The sequence below is a fragment of the Protopterus annectens genome, chromosome 1.part2 (assembly GCF_019279795.1).
Source record: "Protopterus annectens isolate FY-2018-M chromosome 1.part2, PAN1.0, whole genome shotgun sequence".
In the NCBI taxonomy this organism is placed as follows: Eukaryota; Metazoa; Chordata; order Ceratodontiformes; family Protopteridae; genus Protopterus; species Protopterus annectens.
This window is the reverse complement of record NC_056727.1, coordinates 541,299,177-541,325,243: the sequence shown is the minus strand read 5'-3', so window position 1 is coordinate 541,325,243 and position 26,067 is coordinate 541,299,177.

Below are 26,067 nucleotides of genomic sequence, written 5' to 3'. Positions count from 1 at the left end.
TTTTTCCTTACCTGTTCCTGTTACAGTGGTGAATTTGTCATTTCAACCTTGCCTAAAAAAGGCACTACAGGGGTGGCAAGAGCCTTTGTCAGTATCCAGAATCCCAGGGGTGACAGGTGCAGGCCATCTCTGCCAAAGCATCATGGTCTGTCGACCATGTCGTCCCATGCAGACAGATACTGGATCCCCTTAGAATGACACCAGAAGCTTAACCAATTGTTGAAGTCAATCATTTTGTCCTTGTACTGCGGTATCATTCTGGATAATGGCAGGATACTACTCAGGGCTGGAGTCATAGCTGCCTAGGCTACAAGATCGGAGAGCTCTTCCATGTCTCTTTTCATGTAGTCCAGGGAGGTACGTCTCAGGTCGTTCACACCAACATGAACAATCACGCAGTCATATTTGCACTTGTTGTGGAGTGACCTGAGTGCGTGGGTTATGTGGCGGATCCTGGCATCTGACAGGCAGCTGACAGTAACCTTCTCCTTGTTTAGCCTGGTGAGTGGGACATCAGTATGCCTGACTATAGAGTCACCTATGACTAGAGTGTTGGGTATGTTGTTTTGCCTTATGGGCTGTAGTTGAGTGGCACACTGAGTCTGTGGGCTATGTGTCATTTGGGTTGTATTGGTGGGGGAGGTTGCTTGCATTTCTGCTTTGGTGGTCTCTGTTGCTTGAGCATATTATTATTGAGAGCCTCTGCAAATGTTTTTGTGTTTCTATGTGTGGAGTTTGCTGGTGTAGGTTTAGTGGGACTATGTAATGAGTGTGGTGTGGTGCAAGTGTTTACCTTCTCCTCTTGATTGTCAAATTCAGTCGTGGTTGGAGAGAGCTTTACCTGCAGTTTGGCTAGATAAGTGCATCTCTCACAGGTTGTAGTGTTGGGTGGTAGGAGGAGAGGGCTGTCTGTGTGCATGAGGCAATTGTTACATTGCCCCAAAATGCCCAGATTCATCAGATATACAGGAGAGAACACTGGGAGCTGACCCTTGGACATGCCTGAATAAAAAAATATTTTCCTCTAGACAAGTGAGGAAAGTGAGTACAAGAGCTGTGTTTCTGTAAGCAAATGAGGAAAGCAAGTACAAAAACTGTTTTCCTCTATGTAATGAGGAAGGTTGAGTGCTGTAATAATTTGTAGTTTATTTAGTGTTTACAAGTTCTGAACAAGTGCTGATCACGAATAAGCAAATTCAAGTGCTAAAACTAAGAATCTGTATCTGGATGTTGTTGTAGATAGGCTACATAGTGCTTACCACTCCCACTGATAAGCTAGAAAGCTTCCCTCCGACACAGGAAAGGCTTTGGGGCACAGAAGCTTACAAACAGTCCTGGATACAGCAAATCTGTATCTGGACTAGACTACTTACAGGGAAGGTGGGAAACCAGCGCAAACACAGGCTTTTAAACCAGAAAGTTGAAAGAGATGGAAAAACTACCCAAAATGGCCAATAAACTACAATTTCTGGGTCAGAAACCACTCTTGTGGTAGATAGGCTACCTAGTGCTTACCACTCCCACTGATAAGGTAGAAGGCCTCCCTCCAACACAGAAAAGCTTTGGGGGCTCAGAAGCTTACAAACAGCCCTGGATACAGCAAATCTGTATCTGGACTAAACTAGTTACAGGGAAGGTGGGAAACAAGCGCAAATGCAGGCTTTTAACCAGAAAGTTGAAAGAGATGGAAAAACTACCCAAAATGGCCAATAAACTACAATTTCTGGGTCAGAAACCACTCTTGTGGTAGATAGGCTACCTAGTGCTTACCACTCCCACTGATAAGGTAGAAGGCCTCCCTCCAACACAGAAAAGCTTTGGGGGCTCAGAAGCTTACAAACAGTCCTGGATACAGCAAATCTGTATCTGGACTAGACGACTTACAGGAACGGCAGAACACAAGTTTGGAATTTATATATATATATATATATATATATATATATATATATATATATATATATATATATATATATATATATACACATTTTTTTCTTTTTCTCTCTCTTTTTTTTTTTTTTTTTTAGTTAAGTGGGGTGGCTTTCTCAAAAATTTATCTCTGTGTTAGAAAGAATGAGCTAATGACAGTAGCAAAATCACTTTAAATGCAGTACAAGCTAGTACACTTGAGTATGTAGCAATATTAAAGCAAATACAGTTTAAATAAATGCAGATAAGTTAAAAATGACAAAAACAAGTTTATGAAAAATCAAATAAGAGCACCTGAACACTTAAAAGCACACAGAACTGCAAATTAAGGTATTAAGGTAGAAGACAGTTTTTTTTTTTTTTTTTTTTTGTGGCGAGGGAGGGAACAGAGCAGATTAAAATGCTATAGTGGATGTCCTTCCCAAGTGCTCGCTCTGTACACAGCAGAGGAGATGGGTCCAGTAAGGGTGTCCAAAAACAGATTTACAGCAGGGGCAGGTAATTACAAAGACACCAATTAACTGCAGCTAGACAGAGAGTACAGTATTAAAGTGAAACAATTATCTACAAATTTCTAATCTTTAAGTGCAGAGAAAAGTATACTTAAATCAGCTGTTGTCAATTGATTTATGCAGGTGAATCTCAGCAGCCAACCACTCAGAAGATGAGCAGAACCTTACTGGAAGTAGTTGGAAAATGTCAGTGTGCCACTTAACTGCCTGTTGTCAAACACATAAATAACTTTGGAGCCAAGTAATAGTAGACTCAGAGAGATTAAGATCAGAAAGGACATTGATAAGTTTATTATGTGCTACTGTATCAAATGCCTTAGCTCTAGAAAGAGTGCTGATACAAATTTATCATTGTTTCTGTTTATTTACAGTTTCTGTGAATGACAAGAGAGCAGTAGTAAAGCTATGAGAGGGATGAAAACTGTGTTGTGTGTTAGCAAGTAGGTTGTGGGTGTTTAGGTGGTCCATGATTTGTCTATGTATACAGCTTTCAAGATTTTTGGATAGAGGGGAGATGACAGCAACAGGACATTATTCTGATATTTTTTTCGAGGCACTACCTTTGTGAAGAGGGATTATATAATAAATTTTCCAGATATCACATATATATATATATATATTATACATACATACATACATACATGGGTCTGCTTCTAAATCTGTACCATGAAGAAGCCCATAAAGCAGTATTCAAGTTTGATAGCAGTCCTTTCTTGTGCCAGTCAACATAATGTCTTGTGTCTTGACAACTGCCGGACCAGAAGCCCAAGTGACACCTTTTTATTTTTATTTATTTATTTATTCGCCGTTTGTAAACTGGGTAAGTCCATTGGGCCTAAAATAGCCCTTTTTCAATGCAGTCCTAGAGAGAAAAGCTCCAGAAACAATATTACAAAAACTAAAAAGTATAAAAGCTCACAAAAATATTACATTATATAAAACATAAAGATACTGAAAAAATATAAAATGTAATTACTTTTGATGAATAAAACAAATTGACATTGTCCCTGACTTTTTCAGCCTGTGCATGACTTCACCTTGTGTTTTTCTGCGTGCTTCATAACTTTTTTTTTTTTTTTTGGCAAATCAATGATGATTGCCGCCACAAAATTTGGGGGGAGCTCTGGGCATGAAAGCAACTTACCTTCTTGGGGACTTATTTTGAGGAACGAGGACAGGGAAGAACTGCTTTCAAAACAAACACTTTTTTTGCTGTGGGTATATGTGTGGGTGTAGCATATTGTTAGACTTCACTGGGTACAACTTTCAAATTCCTAGCTACACCCTTGTTCCCACTTATCTACAAATAAATTGCTTGGGTCCCATGTAAAGCAGCAGAGGATTCAACAAATTCCTAACGGAAATAATGCAACATCTTGCTTCATGAAAAAGTATTACAGCAGAAACTTCTCACATATGGGGTATATCTTACCTTGTTATTTCTAGAAATTGCTTCAGAATATCTCAGCAGTACTAGACGGTGCAATGTCAGTCTTGCACTAACCTTTTCAAACACAGTCAGGCACTGCAAGATTGTTCATTTTTCTTAAGTTATTTTTATGGCATCTTCAGAGCAAGCTTTTCTTTTTTTTTTTACATTTACTCCAGATTTTGAAACATATGCATCAGTACACCATATCTGATGCATTTTGTAAAATATTTAGATTTCTTCAAAAATTATAATTAGCTGATGTTCTGCAGCTTTTCTTGTAAGTCTTCACCCCAGAAATGAGCGATGAAATGTGAATGCAGCAGGCAGCTTCCTTCAAATGTTTCAATTCAAACTGTAAAATGTCTTTAAAGTAGGGTGCACTACAGTGGACTCTCCTCTTTGTGAAATATTCAAGACTGCCTCCAGAAATAAAAGACTAAAAGCTCTACAGACATATTATTTAAGGAAAATTATTAAAATGATGCACAAAGGCATAATTAGACATGAATGAACTAGAAGGAAAACAGCAACTTATATAAACGTCTTATTTTCCTACACAAATTCTGAAGACCATGGATACAGGAGACTTTCCCCTCACACCACAACAGGCATTGGTAATTACAGTGGACATGGAACATGTTTAGTTGTGCATTACTGTTTGTGCACTTGGCTTCTGCTTAAATTTAAAGTTTAAACTGCATTTACTGCTGTAGGCTACACACTTAAGTGTGATAGCCTTTTCTGTGTTTATTTACTGTTTAATTAGATTTTTCTGCTTAATTTAACCTTAAAACCCCCCCCAAAAAAACAAACAAAAAAAAAACATTACTATCTGTTTGCTCATTTCCCGCCTTATTCTATACTAGAATAGTCTGAATCTCAGATTTGCTGGTTTGAGGACTTTATTTTTGTGTTTCTGAGTTGTCCAAACCTTTCTGTGGTAGAGGGAAGTCATTCTGCTTATCAGTGGGAGTGGTAAGCATTGAGCTGCCTATCTGTCACTAGAGGAGTGGTTTCCAGCTCAGGAATTGTACCTTATTGGCCGTTTGGGGCTGCTTTCTACCCCTTTCAACTTTCTGTCTTAAAAACCCATGTTTGCATGGGTTTGCATTTGTTTTAGCTCAGCGGATCCTGTTTGGGTATCCTGCAGACTACTACAGCACCAGAAATAAGAGAGAGAGACTTTTTGCTGATTATAAGGACCTTTTTTGGCTTTTCTTCACTGTTTTTGTAACCGCACTTCTAAAAGCCATTTTAAAGTAGTCTTGGTACTATTTCTGTAATTTACTGTTTAAATCGTTTTACTGTTTGTGCGCTTGGTTCCTGCTTAAATTTAAAGTTTAAACTGCATTTACTGTTGTAGGCTACACACTCAAGTGTGATAGCCTTTTCTGTGCTTATTTACTGTTTAATTGCATTTTCTGCTTAATTTAACCTTAAAAAACATTTTTCTCATTTCCCACCTTTTTCTATACTAGAATAGTCCTGATCCCAGATTTGCTGGTTTCAGTAATTTATTTTTGTGTTTCTGAGTTGTGCAAACCATTCTGGGGTAGAGGGAAGTCTTTCTGCTTATCATTGGGAGTGGTAAGCATTGAGCTGCCTATCTGCAGCTAGAGAAGTGGTTTCCAGCTCAGGAATTGTACCTTATTGGACATTTGGGGCTGCTTTCTATCCCTTTCAAATTTCTGTCTTAAAAATCCATGTTTACATGAGTTTGCACACTTTGCAGCACTGCTTAGCTAGGGTTAAACTATTACTGGCGCCAGAAAGTCTGCTCTTCAAATTTTTCCTTAACACTAGCCATTTTTTTCAGTTTTAGCACTCAACCTTGATTCTTTGAGCTTAACACTTGCTTAGAACTCATTGTAAGCACTAGATAGTCTATACATTGCTACAGCACTGAACTTTCCTTACTAAGTTAAGAGGAAAACAGTTTTAGTACTTAAATAAATAAGCACCTATCCAGGCATGTCTAAAAGTCAGCTCCCTGTGTTTTCTCCTGTCCACCTGGTGAATCTGGGCATCTTGGGGCAATGTAGCAATTCCCTCTTGTACACAGACAACCGTCTCCTCCTACCACCTACAAACTGTGAGAGATGCACTTATATAGCCAAGATGGAAGCCAAGTTCTCCAGCCAAAACTGGGCTAGTCAGTCAAAAGGAAGGTAAACACCTGCACCACACCACACACAACACATAGTAGTTCAAAACCTACACACCCAAAACCCACACATAGTAACACAAAACACACACCTACATTCATGGAGAGTCTTAATAGAAATCTGCCCAAGCAACAGAGACCTCTGAAGTTGAAATGCAGACAACCACCACCCCCAACACAACCCAAGTGACACATAGCTTACAAAACCAGTGTGCCACTGAAAATGAGCCCCTAAGGCAAAATAACCTATCCCACGACTAGTCATAGGTGACTCTATAGTCAGGCACACTGATGTCCCACTCACCAGGCTAAACAAGGAGAAAATTACAGTCAGTTGCCTGTCAGGTTGCAGGATCCACCACATAATGCACGCACTCAGGTCACTCCTCAACAAGTACAAATACAACTCTGTCATTGCCCATGTTGGAGTGAATGACTTGAGACATACCTACCTGGACTACATGAAAAGTGACATGGAGAAGCTCTCGGATCTCGTAGCGCAGGTAGGTATGATCCTACCTCTGAGTAGCATCCTGTCATCTTCCAGAATGATACCAAAGTACAAGGACAAAATGATTGACTTCAACAATTGGCTAAGCTTCTGGTGTCATTCTAAGGGATCCAGTATCTGTCTGCCTGGGATGACATGATCAACAGACCACAATGCTTTGCTAGAGATGGCCTGCACCTGTTGCTCCTGGGATTCCAGATACTGGCCAAGGCTCTTGCCTCCCCTATAGTGCCTTTTTTAGGCAAGGTTCAAATGACAAAATTACCATCATAACAGACACAAGCAAGCAAAATCTGAGGGCAATGCTACTCAATGCTAGAAGTCTAAACCTCAAAATGCACTCACTCAGGGCACTCCCTAAAATGGAGAACATCGACATCTGTGCAGTGGCAGAGACCTGGTTCAAGGCTCCAGAGAGCACCCCTGCAATACCAGGCTACAATTCATACCACTCCTTTTAGCCACCTAACCTGGACAGAAACACTAAAGGTGGAGGCGTGTCACCAATGATATTCACACCTCCAGGCAAGTTGCCCAACATAATGCATCTGAAATTCTCCAGGTGCAACTAACACTAGGCAAGACTGCAATCCAAATTGTAACTTGCTACAGATTCCCCACCATGCTCCAAGATTCTGGAAAATATTAAGGTACAACCAAATACCCTAATACAGGGTGACTTCAACTAACCTGCCATTAATTGGGAAAACTACTCACGTACCAACACATTTGCTCAACATTTTTTGGAATTCATAAATTCCAATGCCTTGGATCAAATTATCCATACCCCCCACCAGGGGAACTAATATCCCAGACCTGGTCATCACCAACATGGGCGACTGATGCTCCATACCAGAGGTCAGCTCCTCATTGGTCAGATCCGACCATAAGCTAATCATCCTAGACATCCATATCCTGCCCCCATCCCCATTAAGGTAACCTCCGTAAAAACGTCTTCAAAGCAAACTTCATGCTTCTTAAGATAGAAGTGGCAAACTTCATGACACCCATGCAGATGGAAGGTAGAAGTACGACTGCTGAATCTTACACCAATGCACCGTATGAGCACATACACAAGTGCATGGACCGTGCCATCCCAAATAGAACCAAGACGCTCTCCTCCAAAAAAAGGAAGCCAATCTGGTGGTCCCCTGCCATAAACAAACTCTACAATAGAAGGAAGAAACTGCTGCAAAAAAGAGTAAAATCCCATGACTGGATAAACTCCCTTGTCAGCCTCAGTAAGAAGCTGAGATCCCTCATAAAATCCTCCAAAGCTAGTTACAAAAACAAAATCGCCAGAGATTCTAAAGACACCCACAAAGCATTCGATAGCTATGTCAAGAATCTCAATGGCAACACCAAGATCTGCTCCGAGTTACAGCACAATGGCACTAAATATACAGAACCAACTGTTAAGAGAAAAAGTTTTAAAACATACTATTACTTGTCTCTCTCTCCCATCTAGCAAGATGAATATGCTATTTGCTGAAGTGTTGGTAAGAAAAGGTCATTGAACCATGTTTATTAAAGATGGGCTTTATCTATTATAGATGTAGTTTGCTTATGAACTTGAATAACACCTGTTTTCTATACTTCTGAATAAGAGTTAATTTACTGAGGCAGGCTCTGGAAAATTCCAGCTACCACTGTGGTTTTGAGGTAAACGTTCTACACTAAATGTGGTTTTGAGGTAAACATTCTACACTAGCTGTGGTTTTGAGGTAAAACATTCTTTTCTGAGGTAAATTGTGATCTTAGATGTTTTTCATAGCCAACTGTCAACTGTTAGAAATGTAACAAAAGCTATTTTGGCTAGTAACAGGAAAGTATAAAAGTTGATGTCAGTAACCAAGCTGATCAGACTGAGATCATCTTGGCCAACATGCTGCTGTAATCTGGTTAGCTGAAAATAAAGAAGTTTTTCATCACCTGAGGCAGATGTGACTCGCTTTAATTTTTTTCTTCTGACATTTTGGTCCTTCGGACCGGAAACCTCTACGAAGATACGGATCAGACTGACAGAGAGACCAAAAAACCTGCGCAGGTGAGGGTTTCTCATCTTAAGATTCCCCCGACGGAAAACCCTCCGACTGATTTGTCGTTGGAAAGAGGCCGGCCGCTCTCTGATCCCTACCCGAGGGACGGTTTCCGAACCAAAAGGGGAAATGGAGTCTCATCTGGTTCAGGTAGGATGAAAATACCTTTTTTTTCTTTTAATTTAATTTAACCTTGTCAACAGGGGTTTTGTTTTTAGTTAAGGGTGGGTAGGAATAATTATTACGATTATTTTGTTAGGATTACCTGTTATTTTGTTAGGATCCCCGTTAAGATAGCCTCATTTTGTAATAAGCCCTGTAAAAATTATTTTGATGCAGTCCTAAAATATACAGTCCTAAAATAAGAAATCTAGGAAAACATGGGTTCAAGTTGCTGCAAGTGTGAGAGTGGGTGCCTGTTTAAATGTTGATGCTAAGTATATAAAAAGTTTAAACAAAAATAATGTTACATTTTTGAAGAAGTGGAAGTTGAAATATGATTTTGATGGTACACTGAATAAGAATGCCTGTGCAAAATTGGTTAGAGATTTGAAAAGAGATGCAGGAACTAGAACTAAAAAGCAGACAATTGGGATTTCCCCAAGCACAAAAATGGTTAGAAGAAGCAAATAAACAAGCTATAAAAGAAAAACAGTGTCAGGAAAAAGAAAAAATAAATCAAAAGGGATCACTGGTGCCAAGTGGAAAAGTAGCTTTATTTTTAGATAAGGAGGATGAGCATACAGTTTGTGCAGTACAAAGGCAGACAACCACCCCACCATATGGTGAAATTGCTGCTGCCATACCGGGGGAACCTCCTCAATATCAGTCTGAAGATGTGGGATCTGTACAGCAGGGTGGGTTATTAGCTGCTCAAGGAAATGTTGTGACCCCTCCAATTTACCCACAAATTCCCGTAGTACCTAAAGTTGCTTTGCAACAGGTAGACCAACCTATGCAGTTAAGGTCAGGACCAGCAGGGCAAAGACGTTGGGCAATTAAACTTTCTGACCATTCAGAAGCTCTCCCCTTAATACAAGTTGCAAACCCACAAGCAGGAGATGTTGGACAAAAGCCAAATATTTTAGTTTATCGTCCCTGGGCTAGAGAGGATATAAAAATGAGCTACAGATGGTATTCCTCATCCCAAGGTTAATTTTCAAAAGTTTTCTGAGGACATAGTTGGTATGCGTTTAAGTTATCATCTACATGGTTTAGAAGTAGAACAAGTAGTGCGACAAATCTTAGGTCCAGATTGGCACTTAGTTTGTGGTACTTGGACATGTAAGGCAGATGACGGCACTACATTAAAGCATAATTCTGAGGTGTTAGACACACGAGTCACTGATCTGTTAAAGAGAATTTCTGATAAGTGGCGTCCAAGAGCAGATTGGACATTAATAAATCAGTGCATTAAAAATGATGATGAATTTGTGGATCATTATATTGTAATACTGACAGAAGTGTTCAATAACCATTGTGGAATGATGATTCCGCAGGATCAGACTAATGACAGTCTGTATGAACAGCAATTGAAAAATGCTTTTCTTAAAAGTTGTAAGGCTCCAATACATAGTTTTATTACTAAGCACATGGTAGATCAAAGAACATGTAGACTACAACCTTTGTTTGAATATGCACGGCATGCTGAGCGACATTTTAATCTAAAAAAGAAAAAGAAAGTACAAGTGCTGGCAGTAGGGGATGATGGTGAGATATTCTTAGTACATGACCAAAGGGGGCAAGGGCGCCGTGGTGGCATAAAAAAACGTGGGGGCCCGCAATGGGACATGTTAAATGAACCGGGTGGACATTCAGCCTATAGGGAAAGGTTAAAACGTGGAGAATGTTTTAAATGCGGTAGACGTGGGCACTTCGCTGCCGACTATGAAGAGTGGCAACATCCCCCACAGCTTATGAACAAGGGCTCCGCATGACTATATGATAGTAAAGAAAGGTGCCATCTTCATTATGGGGATAATGAAGAGGCAGACACTCTCTACGATGAATGTCAGAACACTCTAATGGAAGGGCAGGAATGTGACTGTGAAGTCATAAACCTGGCAAATTTGGGTATTGCTATGCATCTAGATCAGAAACCCAAGATAGAGTTTTTGGTTGAGGGACAAAAAGTGGAGTTTTTATGTGATTCAGGTGTATCGCGTACACTTTTGGGTCCAGCAGTTCTGCCTCCGAACTGCGAAACAGATGAGTTTGTCCTTGTAAAAGCGGCAAATGGGAAAATTTATAAGGAACCACTGTCTCATCCTCTACTGTTCACAGATCTGCAAACAAACCAAACTGTTAGGTGTAGGGTAATTATATCAAAAGTTTGTCCAGTTAATTTGCTGGGAAGAGATTTGATGCATGTGTTCGGAATAGCGGCAATTCCCACACCGAAAGGTATTGAGGCAAAAAGGTTAGCGGATGGCTTAGTAGTACAGGGAGTACAAGACTTGTTTTACTGGTATAGCCTAGACTTGATTTCAGATGGCCCAGGGAGGGTTGATACAGAGTTGATCAATCTAACGCTAAGTAAATCTAGGAGCGGGTCACCACAGGTTGCGGCGCACTTACATTGTACAATATTCTATAAGGCCCCTGGTCCGGATAAAGAATTCAAAAAAGACATCTTTAAGCACAAATGTGCAAGGATAATTTTGAATGATATGTTTTGCGATATGCAAGGTAATACAGTAGTAACCTGTACTTTGACTAAGGAAATGAGTTCTTTATATCGTTCAAGTTATAGCCCACATATCTCAGTTACTAAAGCAGTGGGGACACATTGGGTAGATTTGGTGAAAAAGGTAACGATTTGGAACACAATGTCTGAAAGTCAGTTGAAAGATCAACAGATCCAGGTACAAAGATTAAATTGGGTGACTTGGGCAGGACCAAGTATGCACATCAGGGATGACAAAACAGAAATGGCATGACAAATCCTCCTAACTCAAGAAGAAGATAGTGCATTAAGTGCCTTGCCTGTAGATTTATGGTCAAAAGGTAAAGGAGATGTAGGATTAATGAAAAAAGCAGGTGAAGTTTGTATAACTGCAAAGTCATGTTTTAGACCTCGTAAGCATCAATATCCACTAAGTAAGCAAGCAGAGGAAGGAATTAAGCCAGTTATTGAACAGCTAAAACAGGTTGGAATTCTTGTTGAATGCCCGGATTCACCCTGCAATACTCCGTTGTTTCCTGTAAAGAAACCGGATGGGTCATGGAGGTTGGTTCAGGATTTACAAGCAGTAAATTCAGCTGTGATCCCAAGAGCACCGGTGGTCCCTGACCCCTATACATTACCTAATGATTTACTACCTCAGCACAGATATTTTTCTGTCATAGATATAAGCAATGCTTTTTCTCCATACCACTACACAAGGAGAGTAGATTTTGGTTTGCATTCACTTTCCAAGGTAAAAGATACACATACACCAGATTGCCACAGGGTTATTGTGAGAGTCCGACAATATTCGCACAAGAAATGGCTGCGAATTTAGCTCAGTTTGTTCCCCCAGAGGGAAGCCAGGTCCTGTTGTACGTAGATGATATTTTATTGGCCTCACCCACGCAGGAAAGTTGTAAAAAGGATACCCTAGCCCTTCTTAGTTTTTTAGCTGAGCAAGGACATAAAGTAAATAAAGAGAAGTTACAATTGTGGAAAGCACAAGTAAAATATTCACAAACTTTACCTGCTTATATTGCTTTCACAGCTGCAGTGGCTGATACTTTTTCTGCTGCTGGTTCTCCATTCTGTTCTTCCCCGCTCCGTTCGCCCTACGGGCTCACTCCACTCCCCTACCCTACCCCCAAATCCCACCCACCCCACCACATCCATACTTATACCCACATAACCACACCTACTTCCTCTCCCACAACTCCACCCCTTCCTCCTTTATTTCGCTCCCCTGCACAACTTTCCTCCACCACAAATCCCATCAACCCCTTTCTCTATACACCACACATCCCTAATCTTTCTTACTACTAACCATAAATATCCCATAAAAACCCAAACATGCATCCAAAGTACACACTCTTCTCCATTCAAATACTTCTCTTACTTTACCTAACCATAATCTACTACCTTACCCAGCCTAACAAGCTATCTCACTCCCCACTCCATCACACAACCTCCTCTCTCCACTTACTTCACCCCTACTCAGTCATACCAATATCTCCAGCACTTTACCCTATCAAACCCAATCTCTGCTTTCACTTCAAACTTATTTCACTAAAACTACTACCCACACCCTACCAAACATATCTCCTACAACCTCTACTATTTGTGACAAAAAACACAAAAACCCATACTATACAATAGAAATTCTAACATCTCTACTTTTAGCTGGAGATGTACATCCTAACCCAGGCCCAAACACCTCCCCCCTTCTTCAAAATCCATTAGATTAGCATCCCTGAACGCACAAAGCTTAGCGAACAAAGCTCCAAACCTTCAAGCCTGGTTACACTATAATAAACCAGATATCCTAGGCATATCTGAAACCTGGTTAAAACCCCATATAAAAGATGTGGAGATAATTCCTGCAAACTACTCCATTATCAGAGCAGACAGAACCCAGCGAAAAGGAGGTGGTGTAGCTCTACTATACTCATCCTCCCTATCCATTACTCCTTACAATAAAGCTATTCCTCAATTCAACAATGCAGAATTAATAATAGGCCTACTTCGATTAAATAAACACAAAAATATATGCATAGCCTCACTCTACATTCCCCCAGGCGACAATATCCCCACACTGGAAGATATCCTCTCCTGGTTCTCTTCCAATATTTCTAACAAAACCATCATCTTGGGAGACACTAACATCAATTGGTCCACCATACAATCCCATACCCCCTCCATTAACATCAACCTGTATAACTTCACGTAACTAATCAACTCCACTACTAGGCCCTCTAAAGACTTCCCTTCTGGCAGTACTATAGATTGGATATTGGTCTCTCACCCCCACAATTACCCTGATAGTGGAATTCTTCCTGACTCAATAAGCGACCACCTTCCCATCTTTGCCACACACCTCTCTTCTTCCCTACAAGTTTCTCATAACTACATCACTTTCAGAGACCAAAAAAACTTCAACCCAGAAGCCTTCTCTAACTCCCTAAAATGCCTTAACTGGTACCCACTAAAAACTCTTCCCCTGGAAAGTGCTATCACTCACTTTAATTCCACTTTCTTAAACCTGTTAGATACACATGCTCCCTTAAAAACCAGAAGAATAAAAAACAAAACTACCCCTTGGCTAACTAAAAATACACTAACAACCATGCGACTAAGAGATAAAGCCTGGGCCCGCTATCTGAAGCACAAATCTCCCACTACTCTTAATGACTACAAAACTCTTCGTAACTCAGTAAAAAAGCTTATCACAGCAGACCGACACAACTATTACTCTTCTCTTCAAAGTAAATACAAAAATGACCCACAAAACTTCTGGAGAGGTATAACCTCCCTCTTAAAACCCGGTACAACTGAAAACCCAAACCCCAACCCAAGCATACAAGAAAATGACCTTGCCACCGAGTTTAACTCTTTTTTCACTGACTGCATTTCCAAACTAACCTCTTCCTTCTCCTCCAACCATCCACCTCCAACTTCCTCCTCTCCCCCCCCTACTCCTCCTCCTTCTCCACTCTGTCATCCTACTACCTCCCAACCACTTAGATTCTCCCTAGAACCAATCCCTACTTCCACTATCAAAAAACTCCTGAAAAAGCTAAAACCTTGCACCAATGTCCCCGATAACATCCCCTCACACTTCCTCAGTATAGCTGCAGATGCTATCGCCCTGCCAATTAGTATCCTAATCAACCGCTCCATCCAAGAAAGTCTAGCTCCTCAATTCTGGAAAAAGGCTTATATAATTCCCTGCCATAAAGGAGGAAATAATACTAGCATTACCAACTTCCACCCCATTGCTATCCTCTCTCCTATTTCAAAAATTCTAGAGAAATGTATTCACCTTCAACTCCTTCCCTACTTACTAGACAACAACTTACTAACTTCTACTCAACACAGCTTCCATCCCAATCACAGCACTATGACAGCCCTCCTATCATTCCTCAAAAATGTGAACAAAGCTAGAGACTCTGGCCTCACTGTATCTACCATTCTACTTGATCTCTCCAAAGCTTTTGACACTCTCTCCCATAACTTACTTCTAACTAAACTCTCCAAGCTAAACCTTTCATCTTCTGCTCTAAATTGGTTCACCAGCTATCTTTCAGACAGGCATCAAGCCGTTAAGTGGAAAAAATCCATCTCCTCTTTCCTTAATAGCCCCACAGGTGTTCCACAAGGTTCCATATTAGGACCCCTTCTCTTTAATATCTTTGTAAATAACTACTATCACTCTATCCCCTATGCTAACATCATCCAATATGCAGATGATTCTACAATCATCTGTGCTTCATCTTCCATTCCAACTCTCCAAAAGCTGACTCAAGATGCCTTCTCCACCACAGAACAGTGGATGAAAGACAACCATCTTGCACTTAATGCAGCTAAATCAAAACTAATGATATTCACCCCCTCTAAAACCAACACACTGGATCAACAACCATTCTCCATCACCAGTCAAAATAATAACCCACTTGAACTGGTAACTGAAGCCAAGCTTCTAGGAGTCCAAATTGATAATAACCTTACTTTCAAGTCCCATCTACTACAAAACATTAAAAAAAAACCCAACAAAAACTAGGCCTGTTGTATCTTCACAAACAATTCTTCTCACCTACTACCAAACTCACTCTCTCTACCACATTTCTCTTACCCTCCCTCCTTTATGGTGCCCCTCTTTTAACTAATCTACAATCATCTCTCAAAACAAAACTTTCAACCTGTTATAATAAAATAGCCAAATTTGCCACTAGCAATAAATCTTCAACCCATCACTGTGTACCACTCCACAAACTAAATTGGCTTGAACTTCCCAGCTACCTCTCCTACACTCAACTAACATATGCACACAAACTCATTTTTCAACCATCCCTCTGTCCCTCCCTGTCCACTACCTTTAAAATTCACCATACTCAAAGACTTCTTAGATCTACTAATCAAAACCTAATAGAAGTCTATAGACCTCATCGCCCCCCAGGACAAAACCTCCTCTCCTTTTCACTAGCACGCCTATGGAACTCCCTCCCACCCTCCATTCGTACCATCACTAGCCTTCCTACCTTTAAAAAATTACTCCACTCCTACCTATCATCCACATGGGAATGCTCCTGCTCCTACTCCACATAATCTTTCTATACTCTCTACTGTATTCCACCCTTTACTCTCTCTACCTCAGACAGTAATCTATTCCTTAATAGTTCCTATCCTCCTGAAAGCCTTATGCATCTATCTACTCACTTCCTTATCCTTGTGCCTATGATATAATCTGGTTTCAACTTTAATATGTTTTATTATTTGATTGTATTAATGCTTAACTTTACTCATTGTAATCACTGTTCCTCGTGATGTCATGTACAATAATTTGGATGTAAATCTCTATAATATGTAATCTGCATATAAATCTCTATAATATGTAATCTGTAATGGAGCTTTTCTCCCCAGGACTCCATTGAAAATGGGTTCTCTTGGCCCAATGGACTATCCTGGTTAACCAACAGCAAATAAATAAATAAACAAATAAATAAATAAATAAGTACTTGGGTTACTTAGTCTCGCAGGAAGGTAGAAAATTGGAAAATAAAAGAAAACAAGTAATTCTTGAAGCACCTATGCCTACGACTAAGCGGGAGATTATGTCGTTTTTTAGGTGTGACTAATTTTTGTAGAAGTTGGATTCCTAATTATGCTGAAGAAGTAGGGCCATTGACCGCACTGATCTATGACACTCCCATGGCAGCTAAAAGTAATATACAGTGGACAGATAAGGCAATACAAGCATTTAATAGAATTAAGCAATTGATAGCAGGATCCTCTGTTTTGGGTTTTCCGAACTATTCTAAGCAGTCTGTACAAATGGTTGATTGTAAGGGAGGATATATGACTTCGGTTCTGGTACAAGTACATGGGGATAAACAGAGACTGATAGCTTTTTATTCCTCCAGATTAGATCCTGTTGCAAGGGCATTGCCGCATTGTGTTCAAGCTGTAGTGGCAGCCGCCATGGCAGTGCAAGTCTCAGCATCATTAGTTTTGTTTCACCCATTAAAAATGTGAGTTCCACATCCAGTAGCTACCATACTTTTGCAAGATAAGATAACCTTTTTATCTCCTAGTCGACATTTGTCATATATGACAGTGCTGCTGACACAGCCACATATGACCACAGAAAGATGTACTACTCTTAATCCGGCAACACTTTTGCCGACTCCAGAAGAAGGTACACCACACGTTTGTTTAGAGAGCATTCATGACAAAGTACTTCCCCAACCAGATTTAACGGATATTCCGTTGTTAGATTCTGATCTTGTTTTGTTTGTAGACAGATCAGCAAAGAAGGACACTGTAGGAAAAACACTAGTAGGGTATGCAGTCACCACAGAAACTGAAGTTTTGGAAGCAAAAGGATTGTCAAACATTTATTCTGCCCAAGCAGCTGAGTTAGTGGCTTTGACTCGAGCTTGTACCTTAGGGCAGGGTAAAAAAGTGACAATTTATACAGATAGTCAATATGCTTTCTCCACTGTGCATGTTTTTGCCCAACAATGGAAGAATAGGGGAATGGTTACTGCGACAGGCAAACCAATAAATCACAGAGATTTAATTTTACAGTTGTTAGATGCAGTGCAATTACCACTCCAGATAGCGATATGTAAATGTTCTGCACATACCAATAGAAAAGATCCTGTCTCCAGGGGAAATGCCCTTGCTGATATGGCTGCAAAAAAGGCAGCTCAAGAAAATGATTTGCTTTTACATGACAATGATTTAGAGCCTGGACACCTCTTAGACTTAGAGACACTAAAAGTAATGCAAACATTGACAACACAGAAAGAAAAATGTCGTTGGGTGAAATATGGTATCACTCAACAGGATGGGTTGTATAGGGCATCAAATGGCAAAATGGTATTACCCTCAAACCTTTTTAGGTATGCTGCATTGGTTAGCCATGGACCTGCCCATGTAGGAGTACAGACAATGGTTCAAATAGTGTCTAAGGTGTTTTGGTGTAAAGGATTTTCAACTTATGCAAAGCAATTCTGTTTATCTTGTTTATTATGTGCAAAGTATCATGCTCAGGGGGGAGTTAAAAAATCTCAGCAGGCATTACCCACCCCTCCATATCCATTCCACACACTCTGTATGGACTTTATTGAGTTGACACCTTCAGAGGGAAAAAGGTTCTGTCTAGTTATAATTGATGCTTTTTCTAAGTGGGTAGAAGCTTTTCCAGTAAAGCATCCTGATGCACACACAGTAGCAAAGCTTTTGACAACAGAAATAATTCTGCGATTTGGCCTTCCAAGGCACATTTATAGTGATAATGGGTCTCATTTTGTAAACCAGATTGCGCAGAAGTTGGGTCAAGTGTTTCAAATTGATCTCAAGTACCATTGTGCTTACCATCAGCAGTCAGCTGGACTGGTGGAAAGACACAATGGTGTCCTGAAGAGTAAACTCCGCAAACTGATGGCAGAAACGCATAGATCCTGGACTGCATGCCTTCCATTGGCACTCCTGTACATGCGAATCTCACCCTCCTACAAAGGACTTACACCATTTGAACTTTTGTTTGGGAGACCATATTACGTCCCGCAGTGGCAAGGATTGTTGCCAGCGGAACATGAGGGGGGTGAGGATCTGGCGGATTATATGAAGAAGCTGCTAAATGTCAAGTCTCTTGTAACCAATGACTCCTTTGCAGATTCCAGAGGTGAAGCCTTGTTAAGCGTGGCACCCAGGGACTGGGTGTGGATCCGAATTGTGAAGAGAAAGAACTGGTCACCCCCCAGGTGGGAAGGCCCATATCAAGTACTTATCTCAACACCTACGGCTGTAAAGATCGCAGAGAGGACTTCTTGGATTCATATCACCCACTGTAAAAAACTTAAGACTTTTCCTTCTACCATTGATGTTGATCAGACTCCATCGGACCCCTGAACACAAAGTCTGACTACAAAGGAAGGGTGGCCATGTTCAACTGGTACTTGAACTGTTACGTGATGATGATTTTGGTGGCGAAAGCAAATATGTCCATACGAGAAGGAACAGTTGTGAGAGAAAAAGGAATGGTGGTGCTGCAAGCGCAAACAGGTGTTACTACTATGTTCAAGGTAAAACTTTGTGAAGGAATTTTGGACTGTGCTAAATGGAACAGTAATGATTTCCTGACTCTTGCAAAATACTTGTGCAATAGAGACTGTGCGTCCTGGTCAAATGTTTGGTGGTCAACAAATGTGAACGGATGGGAAACAAGTGGTGCAGTGATACCGGAGAAATATAAGAGAAGGCAACAAAGAATAAAAATTGTGCATTTCCAAGGTAATGAAGTAATTACTATAACCATTGTGTCACCACAAGAAAGTGATTCAGGAGTTTATGGAATCAGAGTGTCTCTTCCAATTGGAACTGATCCTTTGGGGACCCTCCAACTTAAAGTACAAAGCCTTAAAAATGCTACAAGTAAAGCAGATTTTGCCTTCACAGAAGAACAATTGTTACTCGAGACGGGATTCGTACACCATAATGAATGGTTATCTTGGGTTAGATATAGTACCTGAGAGGCACATCGTGAGAACTGTGTTTCTTGTGCTGAAGGTAAACAGCAACTAGCGACATTCCCATTGATGCAAGCTGAAGGTAATCTGACGTGTTTATTAAAGTTATTCTTCAACAAAACCGAAGATAAATGCTAAGATGAAAGTCAGCGTTTTCCAGTCATAAGCAAAGTTGAGAAACCGCCTACAGCAATCTCTTATCCAGGTTCGTATATGTGCATTTCCAGAGATGGCACAGGAAAGAATTATGGCAATATGGGACAGAACTATTGCAATGTTACTGTGAATGGCAATGGGAATCCATTTCTGGAGAACCAAACTCATAGTTTAGCAGACGTATGGTGGTTATGTGGAGACAACAAACTCAGATCAAGGCTTACGATTCCCTGGAAGGGAACTTGTGCACTTGCAAAGTTAATTCTGCCATTCTACATTTTCCCAGTTCCAGCAAGCAATTTCGTAAGAGAACCTGAAATAAAGCCGAGGTGGTTGAATAAGAGAAAAAGAGAGGCACCGAAGCAATCCTTCGATAGCAGTGTCTACATCGATAGCATTGGCGTACCAAGAGGCGTGCCTGATGAATACAAAGCAATAAACCAAATAGCGGCTGGTTTTGCATCCATCTTTGTCTGGATTCAACCTAATAAGAATGTGGACTGGATCAACTACATTTACTATAACCAGCAGAGTTTTGTGAACTATACCAAAGATGCATTGAAAGGTATTGCTGAACAACTGGAGGCCACTTCGCAGGTGGCATGGCAGAATCGAATTGCATTGGATATGCTCCTGGCCCTTTGCAGGATGTTTGGGACTTTCTGTTGTACATATATTCCGAATAACACTGCCCCTGATGGGAGCATCACTCGAGCTTTGAAAGGTTTGGAGATGTTATCTGAAGAATTGGCAGAGAACTCTGGGGTAAATAATCCCTTTACAGACTTTCTACGAACGTGGTTTGGAAAATGGAGTCATCTCATCAGCAGTTTCCTGGTGTCCGTCGGAGTCACTGTGGCTATCGTGGTGGTATGTGGTTGCTGTTGTACCCTGTATCAGAGGTCTTCTACAAAGACTGGTTGATACCGCTGTTATGAAGACGATGTACCAGCAGTTGCAACAGACTGGTGAAAGTGAATACATTGAAATGTGACTTTTGCAAATGTTTTGAAGTTTAAAAGTTTGTCTTGCAAATGAAGTAATGTATGCAAAGAAAAACTTAGTTTTTACCATATATTGCTGAAATAAAAAAGACAAAAGTGTTTTGAGGGGGGAAATGTTAAGAGAAAAAGTTTTAAAACATACTATTATTTGTCTCTTTCTCCCATCTAGCAAGATGAATATGCTATTTGCTGAAGTGTTGGTAAGAAAAGGTCATTGAACCATGTTTATTAAAGATGGGCTTTATCTATGATAGATGTAGTTTGCTTATGAACTTGAATAACACCTGTTTTCTATACTTCTGAATAAGAATTAATTTACTGAGGCAGGCTCTGGAAAATTCCAGCTACCACTGTGGTTTTGAGGTAAATGTTCTACACTAACTGTGGTTTTGAGGTAAACATTCCACACTAGCTGTGGTTTTGAGGTAAAACATTCTTTTCTGAGGTAAATTGTGATCCTAGATGTTTTTCATAGCCAACTGTCAACTGTTAGAAATGTAACAAAAGCTATTTTGGCTAGTAACAGGAAAGTATAAAAGTTGATGTCAGTAACCAAGCTGATCAGATTGAGATCATCTTGGCCAACATGCTGCTATAATCTGGTTAGCTGCAAATAAAGAAGTTTTTCATCACCTGAGGCAGATGTGACTCGCTTGAATTTTTTCTTCTGACACCAACTGATATTGCCAACATCCTGGCAGATAGGTTCAGTGCTAATTTTACCCCCATCTCACCCCCTAAATGTCCCATCTCAATACCAGAAAAAATGTCAAGTCCTGGTAATCACGACCACACAGATAAAAAATGCACTCTTCAAAGCCAAGAATACAGCATCCATGGGACCAGACAACATCCCGGGCTATGTTCTGCACAAACTACAAAATGAACTGGCACCCCACCTAAGTACCATGTTCAATCATAGCCTCACTTCAGGCTTTGTGCCTACTGAATGGCACACAGCTATGGTTATCCAACTCCACAAGGGGGGATCCTCCATGGACCCTGGGATCTACCGCCCTATTAGCCTGACAAGCCTGATCTGCAAGGCCATGGAATGTATCATCATGGAACTTATAAACAAACAAAGACATAGGTAACCTTCAAACTCTGGACCCCACCCATTTTGGGTTCATGAAAAATGATTATATCTCCTAAACCTGATTGAATTCTTTGAAGCAGTCACCAGAGCCGTGGACGAGGGTAAGGTGGTTCACACAGCTTATCTAGACCTCAGCAAGGCCTTCAACACCATCCCCCACTCTGGAATCATAGATAAACTCACTATACTGGGCATAAATCCCTATGTCACGCAATGGGTTGCCAACTGGCTCACTGACAGAACCCACATCGTGAAAGTAGCAGACTACAAATCTGACTCCAGTCCAGTGACAAGTGGAGTACCACAGGGTTCAATCCTGGGTCTCCTCCTGTTTGGCATCTACTTCTCTGAAGTTCATGCCAACACAGAGGGTTTATGGCTAACAAAGTTCACAGATGACTGCAAACTGGGAGCCATTATTGAATCCCCAAATGATGTGGACATTCTACAAAAGGGCCTCACTGAGACAGGTGCCTGGTGTCAAAGCCATGGTCTCAAGCTCAATGCCAAAAAATACACAGTCATCCCTTTTGGGAAAAACCCTGTGCCCATGAACTACCACATAGGTGGTAGTCCACTTAACACCGAAAGTGTGATAAGACACCTAGGGACACAGGTGGACAGTAGTCTCTCCTTTGATAACCACATCACTGCAGTAGTCAGGAAGTCCTTCTATGTGGCACACCTCATCACAAAAGGTTTCTCATCCAGAAAAAAGGAGGTCATTGTTTCTCTCTACTCATCCCTCATTAGACCTATTATAGAGTACAATGCTCTGTTTGGTATGTACCTCACAAGACATTTACAACAGCTAGAAAGACCACAGAAATACCTCACAAAGAGGATCACAAGCCTCAAACAGATGCCCTATATAGACCGTCTCAAAAAACTCCAGCTCTACTCCGTCACATATCGCCTACTCAGAGGTGATCTCTGCCTAACATACAAAGCTATGTCAAACCCAGAGCTGTTGGACATGCTACACTTAAAGAAGTCCCAATCCCTGTGAGCCACATGCTCCAGGGACCTAAACCTTGTCACCACAATAAACAAAACATGCTGGAGGGAGAGGTTCCTGTCCCAGAGACTTCCCATACTCTGGAACAGACTGCCCATTCATGTCAAGCAGAGCACCTCATTAGCCCACTTTAAGAAAAATATTGATGATTGGATGGGAGATAGGAAATTCTCCCCAGGAATCACTTCTGTGACTCTGCTCGACGGGCACAGGAAAATTATTTTTTGGGTGGCAAAGGCCAGGGAATCTTTATGGCTAGGATTATATAGGCCCTAGGGCTGATAGCCTAGTACCTACCTATGAACCTAAGAACCTATTACAGTTTGTACTGCCCACAAAAAAAAAATTTCAGAATCAAAACATAATACTAAAATTACCAGTTTGCAGCTCTGCCTTATGTCCTCCTTAAAGCAGTGTAAATATTCACCAAATGCCTAGCATCACCGTTTGCCTCAGAATGACTGGCTTTTAGTCTCAGAGTTCTCCCATAACAATGAGTAGTGAAGTGGATCATGTCTTAACCTTACTTTAACCATTAGAGATTGCAGTGACAAGGAAAAGTGTCACATGTTGTCAGTTGCTTCTATGGTTCCAGTGTAGTGTTACAAATTCTGTTCATTCAAAGTTTTCTTATCCCAGTACACAAGTGAGAGTCTGTGGAAGTGCCGTCTACAGAGCAGTATCTAACATTTCTCACCTATATTGTATTTAGTGCAAAGTTCCCATGTCAAAGTTACACAAGAAGAAATCCACTAGTACCTCATCACTATAGAATTGGTCATAGCAGTCTATTAACCATCTTATACTACATTATTTATTTATTGGCCTTTGTTTACCAGGAAAGTCCACTGGGCCAAGAAAAAAACATTTTCAGTGGAGGCCCAGGGAGAAAATCTCCACAAAGGCAGTTAGTATAACAATTACATAATACTGGAACAATTTGTATTAACAAGAAGCATAGTCATACAGGCATTATAAATACAATAAAGTACAATACGAAAATGTAGGTTGTACAGAAAAATAATGTGAAAACACAAGGCATTTAAAGTAAATCCAAGGAACAAATTCTAGTACTATAATTATTTAAAAAAGCTATCTTTCCTCATCTTACTTAGCTTGCAGATTGACAGAATATTCCCTATATTCCCTCTTCCATTACTACTATATATTCACCAGGCTACATTTTGGGAGTTAATTTTAAGCAATTTTATTTCTAAGTAGAGGGAAGCAAGATCGCCCCAAAGCTGAGCAGCATAACATCTCAGTGTTTAGAGCTTTGCTTGAAAGCGCTTGACAGTTCCAGTGCCCAGGGTGTAAGTCTGACCAGCAGTGATTGTCAGTGAGGAATTTTGCACGTTATTTTGCTGTCTGCTTAGATTTCCCCTGGATACACCATTTTCTTCATACCTCCAAAAATATGCTAATTAACTACGTAAAGCACAAGGACTTCTCTGGAAGTAATAGTATATAGCTCTTGCAGTGTATTAGGTCAGTGTTGCCTTAACAAAAAAAAAAAAAACAACTGGCCCCTTGACCTCTTTAAAAGTTAGAAAGAAAACTTGTGCTGAAGCAGCTGAAGGATGTTGCAAGTGAGTGTTCTGGAATGTACTCAGACAAAGAAAAAGAAACAAGCAGATGATGTTCTGCATCCTGAACGTAAAATCATGAACCTGCTAAGGAATTTTTTTGTGGTAATGGGAATAGTTTCTGAAAAGTAAAAAAATATTTTTGTCTTGTAAAAGTACTGTAGCTACTGGTTTAGGAAGAAACTGTTCTATGCTGGAATATCAGTTCTTACTTCAATATGCAAGCTTCAGGAGAACCTGGACGTTTGTTTAAAAAACTAAAAACCACTGTTGGGGAAACTTTCCTGGATGAATGGTACTGTGCTAAAAACTATGAACTTGCTTTGAAGGTCTGAACAAGTACTGAATCAACAGACGCTGTGCAGTTTTCTTTCTCAAATGCTTATGCTAAAATGCAGTAGTTTTAGATTTTCCATTTGGCAATGTTTCTATGATACTGAATAAAAATGTACTACAGTGTTTAAAGTTTATGAGCTTCAGCCCTTGCTTGGAATAATTAAACACAGGGGGACCCCCCACCCCAATCTCTCTCTCTCTCACACACACACACACACACACACATATATATATATATATATATATATATATATATAGGGGGAGAGCTAGTGTGCATGTGTGTGTGTCTGTGTCTAACACACCTCGATAAATAAACATCAATGAACAATAAAAACTGATCAGAAACTATGATTTATTCTCATACTAGCACATAAAATCCCTTTAACCATCTCAAGGAAAAATCTTGGAGTTCTAAGTTATCTCATTAGGATCTCCAAAAATGTGTTTGTACTCCTTTCTCATGGCTCTTCAAGCTAAGATAAACTGGAAGATGTTGCATTTCCATAGCAGAAAGCTCTGGATGTTAGTTCTTTTTTTTTTAAAACAGGTTTATTGTTTTAACATACAAGAGAAATATCATAACAATTTTATACAAGTAATTAAAAATAGATATGATTATAACATTCAACAAAACAACTAAAGTATTTACAAAGACATCCACTACAATCAGATCAATTAATTAAACTAAAATACCATGCTATTGAAATTAGGATTTTTTTAACAAATTTTGTAAATTATCCCATACAATATAATAAGATGTTTTTCTAGTTGTTCTTGACCTAATTGTGTTTATTTCCATATGGCACACTATATTCATAACATTTTTAAATTCATTGAACGAAGGAGGTGTATCTGAAATCCAATTTCTGGTTATTATTTTCCTAGCCACTGCTAAAATAGACCATAACAAGGGAAGCTTAACCTTTTTAACACTTTGAGGTACAGGTGTGTTGAATAATATAAGAGATTTATAAATAATGAAATTATCTGTAAAAAGAGCCTGCAAAAATTCATTAACTGATTTCCAGTATTCTTTCAATTTTATACAGTCATAAAACATATGAGCCCAGTCAGCATTAATTTCTACATTACATCTCTTACATAGATTATCTTTATTATTTATTTTACTCATCATCAAAGGTGTATAAAAAGATCTATGTAAAAATTTCCATGTATAAAGTCTCCAGACAATGGAAGATGTAGTTCTATAGGCAGATTCCAATATATATTGTTTATCTTGTTGATTTGGTGGGTCCCCATTAATAGAAGTGAAATAATTCCAGTATGTATCTACACTGTAAAAAGTTTCTTGTCTGATAATTTTATGTATGTATGAAAGTTTACCTTTATCAGAAACTTTATGTTGTAAATTTAATATCAAGCAATCAATCAGTGTTGGAATAGATTCTTTAACTGTTATAGACATTAGATCTATTCTATCAATGAGATGTTGTCTAAAGGTCTGAACCTCTAACCAGCAAGTTTCTCTTAGATCAAATTCTTGTTTTAAGAAATCTAGATTTTTAACTTTATTATCAGATATCAACTGATACCAGTACTTTAGATCATTATCTATAGCTAAATGA